This window comes from Rhinopithecus roxellana, chromosome 3 (genome assembly GCF_007565055.1).
Source record: "Rhinopithecus roxellana isolate Shanxi Qingling chromosome 3, ASM756505v1, whole genome shotgun sequence".
Classification (NCBI taxonomy): domain Eukaryota; kingdom Metazoa; phylum Chordata; class Mammalia; order Primates; family Cercopithecidae; genus Rhinopithecus; species Rhinopithecus roxellana.
The window spans coordinates 13798015-13817191 of record NC_044551.1 but is presented as its reverse complement, the minus strand read 5'-3'; the positions used below and the strand labels follow the sequence as shown (position 1 = coordinate 13817191).

At 49.4% G+C, this 19177-nt stretch overlaps 1 protein-coding gene across 1 annotated transcript in view; it reads left to right on the top strand.

The window, feature by feature from the left end:
• The first annotated feature begins 3502 nt into the window (after positions 1-3502).
• The window catches only part of AHRR (aryl-hydrocarbon receptor repressor), a 101535-nt gene continuing 85860 nt past the window's right edge, over positions 3503-19177 (top strand). Inside the window, exon 1 of the mRNA XM_030927076.1 lies at positions 3503-3626. The gene's annotated coding sequence lies outside the window, so the exon portion shown is untranslated. The remainder of the gene's footprint in view (positions 3627-19177) is intronic.

Here is a 19177-nt window from a genome sequence, read left to right as displayed (position 1 = left end):
CACCTGGCACCTACCCCCCTCACCTCCACTTCCCCCTCTCATCCTGCACCTCCCTCTCACCCTGCACCTCCCCCCTACACCTCCCCCCATCACCCTACACCTCCCCCCATCCTTCACCTTCCCCCCTCACCCTCCACCCACCCCACCCTGCGGCAGGCAGAGAGCTGACTCCAGCGCAGTGAACTTGGAATGATGGAATGCACCCTGGAAGCAGGAGCTCTGACGGGTGCCACCGTGGCCGTGCCCAGCAGGGAGCTACCTGGTGGTTTTTAACAAAAGACAAAATTTCCCAGGTCCTTCTCTGTCCTCCAGGAGAAAGTGGCGTGGGAGAGGGAACCCAAGCATGACCAGGGCTGCCCACGGGGCTCCCTGTGAGGCATCAACGCTGGGAGCCACAGCTGTCGTGGGGAACCCGGGAAACCTAGCCGCCGTCAGCCAGAGAGCCACAGGCGCCTGCCCCGGGTCCTGGCCCGGCCTGAGGGGTCCACATACCCCTGTCTGCCTCTGAGGTCAGGGCCCTGGGGTCCTGGCCTAGTCTGCCTGTGGGAGACAAAGGTGTGGCCAGGAGAGGACAGGAGGGGGCAGTCGTGGTCACCACTCCTGGAGGCCCATGAAGAGCAGCTTTGCCCTCACACTTCTGGGAAGCCAACTTGCGCGTGTTTGGGAGGGGCCTGGTGCTGCAGCCAGCCATGGGCACCTGCCTTGTGGCCGTCCACTGGAGGCCGAGTCCAGCTCAGATGGCTCTGGGGACCCGGTGCACCCATGACTCCTTTGTGGGTGTACCCAGAGCTGGGGGTGGCTCCTTGGAGGCTTCCAGTCCTGCTCCAGCTGCCATCCCTGCCAGGTGTTAGTCCCTCTGGTTCAGAGTCCCAGGAGGACCAGTGGCCCAGGAGAAAGGGGTGTGGCTCCAGCTGCTGGGAGTGTGGGTGGGAGCCAGAGGGCTCAATGACAGTGGGGATGGCAAGTCCTGACTGGAGGGAGGAGACCTCCTGAACAGGGTCCCCAGCACAGAGGCAGAAAGGAGACTCTGTGAGTGGGGGTGTCAGCTGCATCTGGACCTTCGTAGTGGGGAGGCAGGCACACCTGACAGCCCATCTGACCGGGAAGCTGCTCAGGGATCCCCCATTGTGCGGGTGGGGTGCCCAGAGACTCCAGGACTCCACGTGGGGCTCTGCCTGCTGGACCCTGAGACTTTAGGGGCAGTGCCTCCCACAGCAGGGTCATCCTCTTTCTGCACAGTCCCACTGGCTACCCCAGGTCCTGCAGTGACCTGAGACTCTGGGGACAAGCACAGGGGACAGGAGGGCGTGGACAGCCTGTGCCGGTCGAGGGCAGTGGGAGGGAAGGAGGAGCCGTTTCCTTCTGTACTCAGGAAATAGAGTAACAAAGTGTCTCATTCCAGTTGGTTCTGGTGGGACAGGGTAGGTGGAAGGGAACCCGTGCTTGCCCTGAGACATGTGGGCGCTGTCTTCCCACGCGGGGGGAGTGTGGCTCACCACCATCACATTCTACCCACAGGTTCTTATTTTAACAGATCACAAAGGTACAATGTGCTGCTTGCAAAAATTTACAGAAATTGTAGGCTTTTTAAAAAGTAAAAAGAAATTAAAGTTCACCTGTAACCTCACAGTTATCCAACTACACATTTCCTGTGCATAATTCACTTTACAAAAATTGGATCAAGATACAACTAATGATTTTTTAAAATACAGCAATATAGTTGCACATTGTTCCATATCAAAAAATAAATGTGTGCACCCAGGGCTCCTGGCTGTCCCAGTGGCACAGTGGCTCATGTCTGTAATCCCAACACTTTGGCAAGCCAAGGCGGGTGGATCACCTGAGGTCAGGAGTTCGAGACCAGCCTGGCCGAGATGGCAAAACCACATCTCTACTTAAAAAAAAAAAAAAATTAGCCGAAAAAACAATTAGCAGAGTATGGTGGCGTGTACCTGTAATCCCAGCGACTTGGGAGGCTGAGGCACGAGAATCGCTTGAGCCCTGGAGGCAGAGGTTGCAGTAAGCTGCGATGGTACCACTGCTCTCAGGCCTGGGTGATAGAGCAAGACTCTGTCTCAAAAAAAGCCCATTTACTCAGCCCACATTTTTGAGCCCCCGCTATTAGACAGGAACCAGAGGTGAGCAGAGCCGACCTGGTGACCCCTGGGGACAGAGCGGGAGAACGCAACAGTTCCGGGCCGCCCTGCAGTAGCTACAGCCTGGGAGGGGCGGGCGGTGGCCACCTGAGGGCAGGGTGGGCTTCTCAGCTGCGGCCGCCCAACCTTGGGAGCTGTGTCTGGGAAAGAGACTTCTCCTGAGCCGACAGCAGACAGAGAGTGCAAAGTCCCCAAGGCCCGCACGCCTTACTCGGAGAACAGCAGGAGGCGCGGGGAGGGTTGGGGGCGTCAGGGAGACGGGGTTTCACTGAGAGCCTGGGGCGCGCCAGTGGCAGCCTCGGCCGCGCTGCTGAAAACCGACTGTGCGGGATGGGGCGGGCGCGGTTGGCCGGGCTGGGATGAGGAGCGCGGATGCTGAGGAGCGGACTCCAGGCACCACCGAGCGAGCGGCCGGGAAGGAAGGAGGGGCGGACGGCCCCATGGCCGGCCCCAGCGAGAGCGCGAAGCCGGCCAGAGTCTGTGGAGACGTCAGGGTGCGAGGCCAGGCTGAGGGTGTCCCCAGGGATCCCCTGAGGGTACAGGGAATTCAGCCAGGGCCTGCGCGCCGGGACGGAGGACTAGAGGGGGCCAAGGACCACCGGGAAGGGGAAGGAGAAGGCGCAGCCCGAGGTAGGAGGGACCGGCGGGCGCTCAGAGGGCGCGGGGTGAGCCCTGGGCACCTGCAGGGAGGACCCGGCTCTCGGCCGCGTGGTCCCAGGTGCCGACCCGCGGGGTGGGCGGGGCAGGGGCGCCCAGGGCCGCGCACCTGCCGCGTGGGACCCTGAAAAGTCCAGGACGAGGAACTTCGCACGGGCGACCCTGCGGTGCCTGGCGCGCGTCCGCTTCCTGGGAAGCTCAGGATCCAAAAGTATCTTAATATTCTCTATGATTCGCAAAAACCGTGACTCCTTTTACATTCTCGAAACGACCTCATGGGGCAGGCGAGGGGGGACTCGCTCTCCTCACTTTACCTGTTCGGGTCTGCACCACCCGGCTCTAGGGCCAGCGGCTCAGCAGAGCCCGCGGCGAGCGCTGGGGAGGGGACCGGGGCGCGGGGAGAACCGGGGGGGGCCCTGGTCGCACCTAGACCCCAGGGGGAACGCAGGGCCTAGAGGGGCCCAGGGCGTGACCCCCACCTCGGGGCACGCAGACTCCGGGGGATCACTGGGACGCCAAGGGCGCAGGGCGGACCCCAGGGGAACCGGATGGCGTCTTGGGTTCGCTAGGGCAGCCGGGGCAGCCGGGGCAGCCGGACCCCAGACAGCCGGACCCGCGGGCGCCCTCTGCCGCCTCCCGGCCCTGGGTGCTGCGGGGCGGGGCGGGGCGGGCAGCTCGCGTGCCGGGGTGGGGCAGTCCCTGGAGCCGCCGCGGGTCCCCGGGATGCGAGCGCCGGCACCCGCCGCCACAGCTCCTGGCCAGAGCGCGCTGCCCCGCGGGTGCGCCTGAGCCTCCGCGCCCCGCCGGCCCCGGGTAAGTGTCCTGGGCGCCCCCGCCGACCCCCGCCGCGTGCCGGCCGCAGTGGAGACGGGATGCGCTCCCGGGTGTGGGGCTGAGGGGCGGGCGCCGGCGTCGGGACCCTCCTCACGCCGCATCCTGGCGTCGTCAGGCCCGGCTGCCCCGGGACGGGGCGGACACTCTGGGGTGCGGCTGGCGGGTCTCACTTAAAACTCGGACCTTGGAGGGAGCCGCGGCGCGTCCTCGGTTCGTGGTCCTCAGCGTCCCCTCGGGAGGGTTCTGAGCCCGGGCGTTCCGTGCGGGCCGCGCTCCCTGGGGCTGGGTGGGTGCGGGCGGCGGAGCCGGGCCCCGCTGTGGGGCCGAGGGCGCCAGGCCCTGAGGTCTCACCCCTGGGAAGGGCCCATGTTCAGGCTTGGTTTCAGTAGCACCTAGACATTTGTTCACTGAAGTCTCATTTTGAGCGGCCAGAATTCCCAACCGGATGCCCTGAGAGCGCGATGTGGAGCCTGAGTCGATGCTGGGACCCCTATTGGGAGGGGTCGCCACGGGCGCGTGACTGGCAGGGGCCACCCTCTGACCTCTTCTGGGAGGCCAGAGGCCTTGTGCAGACGCGTCCACGGGCCTGTCCCACGGCCTGTCCCGCTGTGGTCTCCGGGATGTCAAGGGCAGGCAGGGAGGGGCTTCCTCCCTGGACCTCGGTGCGGTCGCACAGCCTCTGTCTGCGGGGTTCTTGCAGAAGGGTGTGTGTGTGCCCGCATCCTCCAAACGCCACCCCCACGGGGCCTCACAGCCGCCCTGGCCTGGCAACTGTCACCCATTTTACGAATGAGGACATCAAGGCAGGTCACTCATCCAGCCTCTCAGAGCAAGTGACCGGTGGCGTTTGGACTCGGGCCGACTGTGTCATATCCATCCCGCACAAAGCCGGGGCTCGACGTGGCCCCAGAGTCGCTAAAAAGCCATGAGTAACAAGAGCTGGAGAACAACATAGGATGCTGACCGGGCGGACACCGCCGCCTGGGGAGGGGCTTCGACGGGGTGGACACCGCCGCCTGGGGAGCTGCTTTTATTTTTGTTTTCTTACTTATCTGTATTTTCTAAAATGAACAGATATGAGTTTTACCACAGGAGAAAGATTCTTATAAAAATTCAGATTTCTCAGAGAAATGCTGTCAGCTCACAGCCTGGTGGGGTTGGGAGGCCCACAGATGGCCCTAGCCGACCCCTCTGTCCCGTGTGGGACCTGCCTGTGAGCAGCACCCAGGAGTCTGTCGAGGCTCCACCCGTGGTCCCCAGCTAAGCCCCTGACTGCGGTGGTAGGGTCCTCCCGTCCCCCAATTGCCTATAAGGCGTCTTTGACCCGTGTCCCTGGTGGAGAAGAACACTGCCATCAGGAGGCCGGGGACACCTGAGTCTTGCCTCACAGGGCCATTTCTGTGGGGGATTTGGTCCAGTCCGAAGGAGGCTCCATCTGGTGAGGTGAGTTCATGAGTATTTTGTAAAATGGGACAACTTATTGCGATAGCATCCATCCTCCTGAATTTAGGCTACATAGGGCAAGAACTGAGACATACGTCCCTGCCACCCCCTCGCATCTCCACCAGGAGGGCCAGGAAGTTCAGATATGCTCAGGTGACCACCTGAACACCATGAGGCTTTTCCCTGAAGTATTATCAGCAACTATTTCTCAAACTACTTTATCTTGATCCTTGTGCCAAATTATTTCCTGCAACTGTGAGGCCTCCTCCTTCATGTGGCCTGGTGTTCCTGGGAGCAGGCCTTGTGATCGGAGGGAGACGGCTTGTTGCTCAACAGGGTCTTCTCAGCTCGTTCACCCGTGCTGGGTGCTGAGACGCCGGGGGAGGGCAGGCAGCTGTGGTTCTAGCCATCGTCATTTGCAATGCAGTTGAAGAGATGCGACTGGGTGGCCCTGACCAGTGTTAAGTGGTTAATAGACACAGAAGTGGGAAAGCACCATGTGGTCTGGGGTGATCAGGCATTGAACGAGACTCAACGGAGCTCCTTGAGGAGGAGAGTCGCCTCACAGACAGGCAGGAATGAATAGGCTGATCTGGCAGGGGCTGATGACTTGGGTAGGAAAGACTTGGAAGCCCTGAAACATCTTGCCTAACTCGTTCTTTCTCTCTCTTTCTTTCTCTCTCTCCCTCTCTCTCTCTTTTCTTTTCTTTTTCTTTCTTTTTCTTTCTCTTTCTTTCTTTCTTTTTCTTTCTTTTCTTCCTTCTTTCTCTCTCTCTTTCTTTCCCTCTTTCTTCCTTTCTTTCTTTTTTTTTTGAGACAGAGTCTTGTTCTGTCACCCAGGCTGGAGTGCAATGGCACCTTCTTGGCTCACTGCAACCTCTGCCTCCCGGGTTCAAGCAATTCTCCTGCCTCAGTCTCCCAAGTAGCTGGGACTACAGGTGTGTGCCACCACATCCGGCTAATTTTTGTATTTTTAGTAGAGATAGGTTTCACTATTTTGGCCAGGCTGGTCTCGAACTCCTGACGTCGTGATCTCCCCACTGTGGCCTCCCAAAGTGCTGGGATTACAGGCGTGAGTCAGCGTGCTCAGCCGCCTAGCTGTTTCAATGCGATGAATTATAGCCAAAGGTGCTTTTGCTTGGAAATTTTTTTTTAATAAAAATATATTCATTTATATATATAAAAAAACTGAGGCACAAACAAAAACCTGAAACTGGGCCGGGTGTGGTGGCTCACACCTGTAATCCCAGCACCTTGGGAGGCTGAGGTGGGCGGGTCACCTGAGGTCGGGAGTTCAAGACCAGCCTAACCAACATGGAGAAACCCTGTCTCTACTAAAAAAAATACAAAAATTAGCCGGGTGTGGTGGTGCATGCCTGTAATCCCAGCTACTTGGGAGGCTGAGGCAGGAGAATTGCGTGAACCTGGGAGGTGGAGGTTGAGGTGAGCCAAAGTTGCACCATTGCACTCCAGCCTGGCCAACAAAAGTGAAACTGTCTCACAAAAAACAAAAACGAAATTGGTTATTCGGGGGTCACTGACTGTGGGGAGGAGGCAGGCAGGCCGCTCCTTGGATTTCCTCTGGGCCCCTCCCCTACACCACCCACAGGGAATATTTATCAGCTCCTGGTGATTTTTACCAGAACTCTTGATTTCAGGGCCTTTCCAGCACTGAGCTGGAGACACCCAGGAGAACGTGGCTTTGCCCGGGCATTGCAGAGCGAGTAGTCACTGGTGTGTGAGGCTAAGGAGGGCAACGAGGCTTCCGTCTCAGTTCTGGCTACTCGGAAGGGAGTTTGGGATGTTGGAGACAAGAAGGATCTGTACTAGCCCCACCTCCGACAACATCCCCTGCCCCCCTTCATCTTCCCAGCTGTCCTGCCACCCCCCGACCCGCTCCTGCCCTGTGGCTCTGCACTCATTTGGGGACGAGGGTTAGTTAGGCTGGTGGTACCAGGGCTCAGGGTCTTCTGGGGCTGGTGTAGGTCACCCTATCCCCTTCACCTTCCTTGATCTCAAGGGTTGGTCGAGTGGGTTTGCTCTATGCCCGGCCCGCCTTGGGGTGCTGGGAACCGTCCCTGGTCTATTCTCCCCACCAGGCTGGGGCCAGGCTTGGGTGCGGCTTGGGAGTTTCCTGTTTGAGTTGAAAGGCCTTGCAGTTCTGATGGGATGGCCTTGCACGCTGGCCTCCAGCCACCAAGTGCCCAACCTGGTTTCTCGGAGAAGTGCACTGGGCCAGACACGTGACCATGACGGAGAGGAGGCTGGGCATCCCACACCACCTCGAGGGGAGGGTCGGACCCTTCTGAAGCATCCATCCCACCCGCCCACACTGCCTCCACCCACCCACAGGCATCTGTCCCTGCTCCAATCTGCCATTTGCTTGCTTTCTTAACATTCCAGAGATTTTGCTTATATTTATTTGTAAATTTGTGTTCTATGTGTTACGTGGTGTTTGTTTTTTGTTTCTTTTTTTTTTCCTTGAGATGGAGTCTAGCTCTTGTTGCCCAGCCTGGAGCGCAGTGGCGTGATCTTGGCTTACTGCTACCTCCGCTTCCTGGGTTCAAGCGATTCTCCTGCCTCAGCCTCCTGAGTAGCTGGGATTACAGGCACCCGCCACCACGCCTGGCTAATTTTTGTATTTTTAGTAGAGATGGGGTTTCACTGTGTTGGCCAGGCTGGTCTGGAATTCCCGACTTCAGGTGATTCCCCGCCTCAGCCTCCCTAAGTGCTGGGATTACAGACATGAGCCACCGCGGCCAGCCTCTATGTGTTTTCTTGTTGAGGCAAAATGCGTATAACATCAAATTAACCGTTTAAAAGTGAAGAGTTCAGGGGCATTTAGTACATTGACAAAGTTGTGTAGCCACCACCTCTCTCTAGCTCCAAAACATCTTCATCGCCTCTGGCAGTGCCCACCCACTGACCAGTCACTCCCCAGTCTCCGCTCCCAGGTCCTGGCTGCCATGAACCTTTTTATCTGAGTTTGCCTACTCTGGGTATATCATGCAATGGGGTCAGCGTGTGGCCTTCTGTGTCCGGCTTCTTTCACGCAGTGCAACGTTTTCAGGGTCCCTCCACGTGGCAGCATGTGCCAAGGCTTCCTTCCTTTTCACAGCTGAATAATATTTCATCATATGAAGATGCCATGTTCTGTTTACTGGTCCCTCAGTTGATGGACATTTAGGTTGTTTACATTTTTTGGCTACTGTGAATTATGATGGGCATTTGTGTGCAGGTTTCTGTTAGAACAAATGCTTTCACTTCTGTTAGGTATGTACCTAGGAGTGGAGTACTGGATCATATAGTGATTCTGTGTTTAACTTTTTGAGGAAACGCCACACTTTTCCACAGCAGTGCACCATTTTACATTTTCACCAGCAATGCACCAGAAGCAGTTCCAATTTCTCCATAGTCCCACTGACACTTATGTTCCATTTTAAAAAAATGATAGCTGGCCCAGCGCGGTGGTTCATGCCTGTAATTCCAGCACTTTGGGAGGCTGAGGCAAGCGGATCACCTAGGTCAGGAGTTCGAGACCTGCCTGACCAGTATGGTGAAACCTCATCTCTACCAAAAATACAAAAATTAGCAGGGCGTGGTGGCACGTGCCTATAGTCCCAGCTACTCGGGAGGCCGAGGCAGGAGAATCTCTTGAACCCAGGAGGTGGAGGTTGCACTAAGCTGAGATTGAGCCATTGCACTCCAGCCTTGGCAACAGAGCGAGACTATCTAAAAAAAAAAAAGACATAGCCATCCTAGTGGTATGAAATGGTATTGAATTTTGGATTTTTTGTTTGCTTGCATTTCCCTAATGATTTACAGTGCTGAGAATTTTTTCATGTGTTGACCATTGTGTATATCCTTTGGAGAAATGTCTCCTCAAGTCCTTTGAACATTTTTAAAATTGTACACATTTATGGGGTACATGTGTAATTTTGTTTCATGCATAGATTGCATAGTGATCAAGTCAAAGTTTTTAGGGTAGCCATTACCCAAATAATGTACACTGTACCCCTTAACTAAAATCTCATCAGCCAGGCCCCTGTCACCCCCTCATCCTTCCAGGTCTCTGTCATCCATCATTCCACTCACTACATCCATGTGTATACAATTTCAGCACCTACGTGTGAGTGAGAACATGTGATATTTGACTTTCTGTGCCTGGCTTGTTTCACTTAAGATAATGACCTCCAGTTCCATCCATGTTGCTGCAAAAGGCATGATTTCATTCTTTGTTAATGGCTGAGTAATATTCAATTGTGTATATATACCACATTTTCTTTTTATTGATCCACTGATGGACACCTAGGTTTATTCCATCTCTTTACTATTGTGAATAGTGTTGCAATAAACATATGAGTGTAGGCGTCTTTTTGATATATTGATTTCTTTTCCATTGGGTATAGACCTAGTAGTGGGATTGCTGGACTAAATGACAGTTCTATTTTTAGTTCTTTGAGAGATCTCCATTCTGTTTTCCATAGAGACTGTACTAGTACATTCCCGCCAACAGTGTATGAGTTCCCTTTTCTCTGCATCCTCACCAACATCTGATTTTTTTGTTTGTTTTTTGTTTTTTTGACATGGAGTCTCCCTCTATCGCCTAGGCTGGAGTGCAGTGGTGCAATCTCAGCTCACTGCAACCTCTGCCTCCCGGGTTCAAGTGATTCACCTGCCTCAGCCTCAGAGGTGCCCACCACCATGCCAGCTAATTTTTGTGTTTTTAGTAGAGAGGCAGTTTCACCATGTTGGTCAGGCTGGTCTCGAACTCCTGACCTCAAGTGATCCACTCACCTTGGCCTCCCAAAGTGCTGGGATTACAGGCATGAGCTACTACACCTGGCCGTCTTTTTAATAAGAGCCATTCTGACTGGGGTAAGATGATATCTCATTGTGGTTTTAATTTGCATTTCTCTGATGATTAGTGATGTGGGGCATTTTTTTCATATACCTGTTGGCCATTTGTATCTCTTCTTTTAAAGTGTCTATTCATGTCCTTTGCTTACTTTTTAATGGGATCACTTGGGTTTTTTGTTGTTGTTACTGTTGTTCAATTGTTTGAGTTCCTTGTATATTCTGGTTACTACTCCCCTGTTGGATGAATAGTTTGCAAATATTTTCTCCCATTTAACAGGTTGCCTTGTCACTCTGTTTATTATTTCTTTTGCTGTGCAGAAGGTTTTTAGTTTAAATCCCATACTATAGTCTGTGGTGTAATTTGAAGTCATGTAGTGATATGGTTAGGTTTTGTGTCCCCACCCAAATCTCATCTTGAATTATAATCCTCAGGTGTTTAGGGAGAGACCTGGTGGGAAGTGATTGGATTATGGGGGCAGTTTCTTCCTTGCTGTTCTCATGACAGTGAGTGAATTCTCATAATATCTGATGGTTTGATAAATGGTAGTTTTTCCTGCACTGACACACACCTCTCTCTCTTTTTTGGTCCTTATGAATTTTAGGATTATTTTTCTTTTTCTCTTTTCTTCTCCTCCTCCTTCTTTTTTTCTTCGAGATGGGATCTTGCTTTGTCACCCAGGCTAGAGTGCGTTGCCACAATCATAGCTCACTGCAACCTCGAATTCCTGGGCTCAAGAGATTCTCTCGCCTCTGCCTTCTGAGTAACTGGACTATGGGTGTGTGCCACCATGCCTGACTAATTTCAAATTAAAATATGTTTTTGTAGAGATGGGGTCTCACTCTGTTGCTCGGGCTGGTCTCAAACTCCTGGCCTCAAACAATCTTCTGGCTTCGGCCTCCCAAAGTGCTAGGATTACAAGTGTGAGCCACCATGCCCAGCCTGAGATTGTTTTTTCAAATTCTGTGAAAAATTACTTTGGTATTTTGATAGGGATTACACTGAATCTGCAGGTTGGTTTAGGCAGTGTGGTCATTTTAACGATGTGAATTCTTCTGATCTATGAACATGGATATTTTCCTGTTTGTTTGTGTCATCTACAATTTTCTTTCATCAGTGTTTTGTAATTTTCCTTGTAGAGATTTATTCCCATGTATTTTTTAGTGGTTATTGTAAATGAGATTGCCTTCTTGATTTCTTTCTCAGCTAGATCATTATTGGTGTATAGAAATGCTACTGATTTTTGTATGTTGATTTTGTATTCCACAACTTTACTGCATTCACTTATCAAATCTAAGAGTTTTTTTGGTGGAATCTTTAGGTTTTTCTAGATATAAAATCATATTGGCAGATAGGAATAATCTGACTTCCTCTTTTCCAGTCTGAATGCCTTTTATGTACTTTCTCCTACCTGATCGCTCTGGATAGGACTTTCAGTATTATATTGAATAGGAGTGGTGAAAGAGGGCATTCTTATCATGTTCCAGTTCTTAGGGGAAATGCTTTCAACTTTTCCTCATTCAGTATGATGTTAGCTATGGGTCTGTAATAAATAGCCTTTATTATTTTGTGATTTGTTCCTTCCGTGCCAATTTTTTTGAGGATTTTTATCATTAAGGGATGCTGAAATTTATTAAATGCATTTTCTGCATCTATTGAGTTGATTGTATGGTTTTTGTCCTTGATTCTGTTCATGTGATGTATTATGTTTATTAATTTGCATACGTTGAACCATCCTTGCATCCCTGATACAAAGCCTACTTGACTGTGGTATATTATCTTTCTGATGGGCTGTTGGATTCAGTTAGTTAATATTTTGTCGAAGATATTTTTTGAGACAGGGTCTCACTCTGTCACCCAGGCTGGAGTGCAGTGGCACCATCTCTGCTCACTGCAACCTCTGCCTCCTAAGTTCAAGCAATTCTCATGCCTCAGCCTCCTGAGTAGCTGGGATTACAGGTGCACACCACCACGCCCTGATAATTTTTGCATTTTTAGTAGAGACAGTATTTTGCCATGTTGGGCAGGTGGCTGGCCTGGAATTCCTGGCCTCAAGTGATCCACCTGCCCTGGCTCCCAAAGTGGGATTACAGTGTGAGCCACCGTGCACCGCGGAGGATTTTTGAGTCTATGTTCATCAGGGATATTGGTCTGTAGTTTTCTTTTTCTGTTGTGTCCTTGTCTGATTTTGGTATCTGGGTTATATTGGCCTTCTAGAATGAGTTAGGGACCATTCTCTTCTACTCAATTTTTTTGAACAGTTTCAGGAAGATTGGTCTTAGTTCTTTTTTTGTATGTTTGGTATAATTCAGCTTCTTTTTTTTCTTTTTTTTTTTTGAGACAGGAGTCTTGCTCTGTCACCCAGGCTGGAGTGCAATGGCGTGATCTTGACTCACTGCAAGCTCCGCCTCCTCCCAGGTTCATGCCATTCTCCTGCCTCAGCCTCCCGAGTAGCTGGGACTACAGGCATGCACCACCACGCCCAGCTAATTTTTGTATTTTTAGTAGAGATGGGGTTTCACCATGTTGGCCAGGATGGTCTTGATCTCTTGACCTCATGATGCGCCCTCCTCAGCCTCCCAAAGTGCTGGGATTACAGGCGTGAGCCACTGCGCCCAGCTTGTTGTGGGCTTTTCTTTTGGGGGAGGTTTTTAAATTACTGATTAAATCTGCTTTTCATTACTTATCTGTTCAGGTTTTCTATTTATTCCTGGTTCAGTCTTGGGAGATTGTATGTTTCCAGGAATTTATGCATTTCCTCTAGGTTTTCTAATCTGTGAGCATATAGTTGTTCATAATAGTCTCTGACGATCTTTTGTATTTCTGTGGTGTTAGTTGTAACATCTCCTCTTCCATTTCTGATTTTGTTTATTTGGTCTTTGTTATTTCCTTTCTTTTGCTAATTTTGGTTTGGTTTGTTCTCGCTTTTCTAGTTCCTTGAGGCACATAATCTTTCTACTTTTTTGATACAGACATTTAATGCTATAAACCAGGGGTCCTCAACCCCCAGACCTTGCACTGGTACCCATCCATGGCTTGCTAGGAACCAGGCCAAACAGCAGGAGTGAGTGGTGGACAAGTGAGCATTACCACCTGAGCTCTTCCTCCTGTCAGAGCAGCAGCATTAGATTCTCATAGGAGCACAAACCCTATTGTGAACTGTGCTTGTGAGGGATCTAAGTTGCACGCTCCTTGTGAGAATCTAATGCCTAATAATCTGAGGTGGAACAGTTTCATCCCAAAACCATCCCTACCAACATGTGCAGTTGGTGGAAAAATTGTCTTCCACAAAACCAGTACATGATGCCAGAAAGGTTGGGGGCCACTGCTATAAACTTCCCTCTTAGCACTGCTTTTGCTGTATCCTATAGGTTTTTAAAGTATATTGTGTTTAATTTTCATTCGTTTCAGCAATTTTTAAATTTCCATCTTAATTTCTTTGTTGACCCAGAAGCATATTGTTTGATTTCTATTTATGTATAGTTTCCAGAGTTACTCTTGGTATTTATTTATGATTTTATTCCACTGTTATAATTATATTATACTTAATATAATTTTAATTTTTAAACATTTGTTAAGAGGAGGAGAAGGAGGAGGAATAAGAGGAAAAAAAGAAGAAAGAAAATCTGTTAAGACTTTCTTTTTTTTTTTTTTTTAAGATGGAGTCTCACTCTGTTTCCCAGGCTGGAGTGCAGTGGCACGATCTTGGCTCACCACAACCTCCACCTCCTGGGTTCAAACGATTCTCCTGCCTCAGCCTCCCGAGTCGATAGGACTACAGGTGTGCACCACCATGCCTGGCTAATTTTTGTATTTTTAGTAGAGATGGGATTTCACCATGTTGGCCAGGCTGGTCTCAAACTCCTGACCTCATGATCCAAAGTGCTGGGATTACAGGTGTGAGCCACTGCGCCTGGCCAAGACTTGTTTTGTGGCATAACATAGTCTATCTTGGAGAACGTCCCATGTGCTGATGAAAAGAATGTATCTTCTGCAGTTGTTGGGTAGAATATTCTATAATGTAAATGTCTGTGAAGGCCTAAAGTCCAGTCGAAATCCCATGTTTCTTTGCTGATTTTCCATCTAGCTGATCTGTCTAATGCTATGAGTAGTGTGTTGAAGTCCCCACTATTACTGTATTGCTCTCTCTCTCTCTCTCTTTAGTTCTAGTAATATTTGTGTTATAAATCTAGATGCACCAATGTTGGATGCATATGTATGTAGAATTGTTATATCCTCTTGCTTAATTGATCCCTTTATCATTATATAATCACCTTTGTCTTTTTTTTTTTTTACTGTTTTTGACATAAAGTCTGTTTTATCTGATATGAGTATAGCTACTCCTGTTTGCTTTTGGTTTGCATTTGTGTGGAATGTATTTCCTCCCCCTCCCCCCGCCACTTTACTTTCAATCTATATGTGTCTTTTTAAAAAAAATAGAGACAGAGTCTTGCTATGTTACCTAGGCTGGTCTCAAACTCCTGGCCTCAAGCAATCCTCCTATCTTGACTTCCCAAAGTGCTGAGATTACAGGCTTGAGGAACCATGCCCAGCCTATGTATGTCTTTAGCAGTAAAGTGAGTTTCTTGTATGCAGCATATAGTTGAATCATGCTTTTAAAAATCCATTCTGCTAATCAGTGTCTTTAAAGTGGAACATTTGTCTGGGCATGGTAGCTCACACCTGTAATCCCAGCACTTTGGGAGGCAGAGGTAGGTGGATCACTTGAGGTCAGGAGTTCAAGATCAGCCTGGCCAACATGGTGAAACCCCATCTCTACTAAAAATACAAAAATTAGCCAGGAGTGGTGGTGCAGGCCTATAGTTCTAGCTACTCAGGAGGCTGGGGCAGGAGAGTCACTTGAACCTTGGAGTTGGGAGGTTGCAGTGAACCAAGATTGCACCACTGCACTCCAGCCTGGGTGACAGAGTGAGACTCCATCTCAAAAAACAAAACAAAAAACTGGAGTGTTTAACCTGTTTACATTCAAGGTTAATATTGGTATGTAAGGTTTGGTTCCTGTTGTATTGTTAATTGCTTCCTAGTTGTTTTATAAGTTCTTTGCTTCTTTCTTTTCCTCTGGCTGTTTGTCATTGTGGTTTGGCTGAATTCTGTAGCAGTGCCATTTGATTCCTTTCTCTTCGTCTGTGATTGCTTTATGAGTGAGTTTTATACTTTTGTATGTTTCCATAATGGTGAACGTCCTCTTTTCACTTCCAAGTTAGGGCTTCCTTGAGCAGTTCTTGTAGGACTAGCGGTGATGAATTCCCTCAGCATCAGCTTTTCTGGGAAAGACTTTATTTCTCCTTCATTTATGAAGGTTCATCATGCTGGATATCAAATTGTTGGCTGAAAGTTTTTTTCTTGCAGCAGTTTGAATATGTCACCTTATTCTCTTCTGGCCTGCCAGGTTTTTGCTGAGAACTCCACTGTTAGTCTGATGAGGTTTCCTTTATAGGTAACTAGACGCTTTTCTCTTGCTGTTTTTAGAATTTGCTCTTTCACTTTGACTTTGGACTGATTCATGGTGCACTGTGGTAGTGTCTTTTTTGCACGATGTTTTCCTGGGGATTGCTGAGCCTCCTGTGTCTGAATACTTAGATCTCTTGCTAGACTTGGCAGGTTTTCATATATTACTTTTTTAAATAGGTTTTCTAAGCCTCTCAATATCTCTTCACCCTCAGGAAGACCAATAACTTGTAAATTCAATCACTGTATGTAGTCCCAGGTGTCTCACAGGCTTTGCTTATTCTTTCTCATTCTTTTTGCTTTGTTTTTGTTTGATTGGATGATTTCAAAAAGCCTGTCTTTTAAGTTCTGAAATTACTCTGCTTGCTCTAGTCTATTGCTGGAGCTTTCAGATGTATGTTGTATTTCTGTGTTTTTTTTTTTTTTTATATACATCTATCTCCTTGGTAAACATCTCATTCATATTCTGAATTAATCTTCTGAGTTATTTGTATTGATTTTCAGACTTCTCACACATCTCATTGAACTTCTTTAAAATCAAGATTTTGAATTCTTTATCTGGGATTTTGAGGATTTCTTTTGGTTGAGATTTATCTACTGCTGGAGAATTGTGTTTCTCTGGGACCGTCATATTACCCTGCTTTTTCATGTTTCTTGTGTCTTTATGTCGCTTTCTGCACATCTGGTATAATAGTTGCTTTTTCTTCTTTTGGGGTTTACTTTTGTTGTTGGAGGGCACCTTTTACTGGAGATGTGACTGGGATGTGGGTTGGGTAGGGCCTTTGGATTTACTTCTGAGGCATGCAGCAGTGAAGCCTCTGTACGATTTATCTGGCTATTAGCAGTGTTAGTGGTATCTGTGGCTTCCTTGGTTAGGGTGTAGTTATTGGTGGCGGCTGTGGTGAAGTTGTGCTGGGGACTGGGATGCTGGGTGGGCCCATCTTCAGGCTTCAGTGGTAGCAGTTGTGGGCTAACCATGTGTATCCTTGTGCCCCAGGGTGGCACACACTGGCACCTGTGTTGGCAGTACCAGGCAGGCTGATTCTTGGGCCTCTGAGTGGCTTTCTCAGAAGCTGGTTGTAGTAGCAGTGTACCGTGCAAGTGAGCAGACTTCCTAGATTTTGGGCATACAGAGTGGTGTGGGCAATGGTGGTGGCAGTGGTGGTGAGATGCACTTTTGGGTCCCAAGCTGTGTGCATGTGTTGGCAGTGGTTGCAATGGGCTGTGCTCGCCAGCCTCCAGGCCAGCAGCTGGCACTTGCAGGTAGATGCCAGCTAAGGTGGTAGTGACAGGGTGTCCCCTGGGAGAAGGGCTCAGTGTCCCAGGTGGTGGACTGGGTTGTGGATCCTCCTGGTCCCTGGATCCCACACTCTGTCTTGTGGGCGGGCTGGGGAAGGGGGATGCCGGGCAGAGCTGGACCAGGCAAGCTTGCTCTAGCCCCCTGAGTGCATGTACCAACTGTGACAGGTGCCACTGGGTGATTTTCAGGGCCCATGGCAGAATGCCTGGATGAGGGGCAGCTGCCACAGGGAGGGTGGGACCAGTCCCAGCAGCCAGAGCCTTGGCCATGGATGGAAGACCTGCATACCTTTCATGCCCCAATCCCCATGTGGCTTGCTCCCCCATCCTGGCTGTTGGAGACAAAAGCTGTTCCATCAGCCTTGGCAGTTTGTGCCTGGCCCACAACTCAGCTCCAGGCTGTAGGCCCTGCACAGCTCAAGACCAAGCCCCCATGGCAACTCTCATCTTGCTCAAGTCCTGGGGGTGGTGCCTGCTTCCAGTGCTGGGAGCCGTAGCCCACGCCACATTTGCCTCTTAGTCCTGGGCCACTCTCACACCTCAGTTCCACAAGCAGCAGTCCAAGTCCAAGTTTCCCTAATGTCTCGGATTGGCACTGCTTGTACCAGGAACATGCACCATCTGCTGAGAACTAGGATGGAGAACGGTGTCTTGCTCTAGCTGCTTAAATTTCAGAAAGGGTATGAGACCCAGGGCATGTTCCCTCCCGGAGCACTTCCTTCTTGGTCTCCCTTAATCCGATGCAGAGATTGGGAGGGTGGAGTTGCTCTCCTGTGTCAGGGACTGCATGAATCTCCAGTGGGAAAGTGGACTGCGGGAAGACCCACCCTCACCCTCTCATACTGGGGAGTCACTCCCAGTTCCCAGCCGCTCTTGGCCACATAGGCTGCCTGCTTTCCTTCTTCCTAAGTTTTGCTTTTTCCTGTCACTTTCCTGCTGAACTCCCATGTTGTCTCTTGGAAAATAGATTCAAAGTGTGATCATCTACACATTATTTTGGTTCTTCTAAGTGGATGAGATGTGGTTGAAATGCTTCTAGTCAACCATCTTTTAAAAAAAGCCTTTGCCCATTTTAAAATTAGGTTGTCTTTTTGTTGTTGAATTGTAAGAGTTATTTGTCTATGCTGGATACTAGACGCTTATCAGATACATGATTTGTAAATGTTTTCTGCCATTCTGTGGGTTGCCTCTTCACTTTCTTGGTAATGTCTTGTGACACAAAAATTTTTAGTTTTGATGAAGTCCAATTTATCCATTTTTTTTCTCTTATTACCCGTGCTTTTTGTGATAAATCTAAGAATTCACTGCCACATTTAAGGTCATTATCCAATCAAGGCCATTAAAGATGAATCTTATGTTTTCTTCGAGTGTTATATTTTTAGCTCTTACATTTAAGTCTTTAGTCAATTTTAGGTTAATTTTTTCATATTGTGTGAGGTAGGGATCCAACTTCACTATTTGGCGTGTGGCTTTTCCCACCCCCACCCCCCCACCCTTAGAGACAAGGCCTTGCTTGCTATGTTGCTCAGGCTGGCCAGTTATCTCAGCACCATTTGTTGAAGAGATTGTTCTTTCCCTGTTGAACAGCCCTGGTGCCCTTGTGGAAAATCAACTGGTCATTGGTCATAATCAGTTAGTATCTCTATTCTTATGCCACAGTTTCTTTCTTTTTAATGTTTTTTTTAAAGCCAAACATTTTATTATGGCACTTTTCAAATATTTTACAAAAGTGGAGAGAGAATTATATAAAGAGCTTAATTTTTTCATCAGCTGGCATAGGTAATCAACTATCAATATTGGCTTATCCAGTTTCATTTAAAGTCCAGTCTGCCAGCCCCAGACCATTCAGACTCCACTGTCCTCCCCACTTTATAGAGAAGCAAATCCCTAACATGCCATTTATTTCATATGTGTTTTAATGTGTAGCTCTAAAATGTGGATTTTAAAAAATCAGCGCGCTCTCTCTCTCTTTATGTGTATATATATATACACACACATACATGCAGGGTCTTGTTCTGTCACCCAGGCTGGAGTGCAATGGTGTGATCTTGGCTCACTGCAGCCTCGACCTCCCAGGCTGAAGCAATCCTCCTGCCTCAGTCTCCTAAGTAACTGACACTACATACATGTGCCATCATGCTTGGCTAATTTTTAAAAATTGTTTTTTGTAGAGATGAGGTCTCACCGTGTTGGTGTTTTATATTTTTAATTTAATTTTTTATTTGAATTGAGAAACTTTAATATTAAGAAGTATTGATAGCAACAGTGGCACAGCTATGGAGGGGAGAGGAGAACTCTGCATGGTGCTCTGGGGCCCCGGAGGCCCCTAAGGAGTGCGCTTGGAAGGGAGCTCCCTTCCCAAGGGTGGGGCTCGAGCCTCATTGGAGGAGGTGTAGCTCCGTCCCCTGGAGGGCAGGGAAGTTTGCTGAGTTGCCCTGTCTATGGCAGTGGTGAGCAGGAA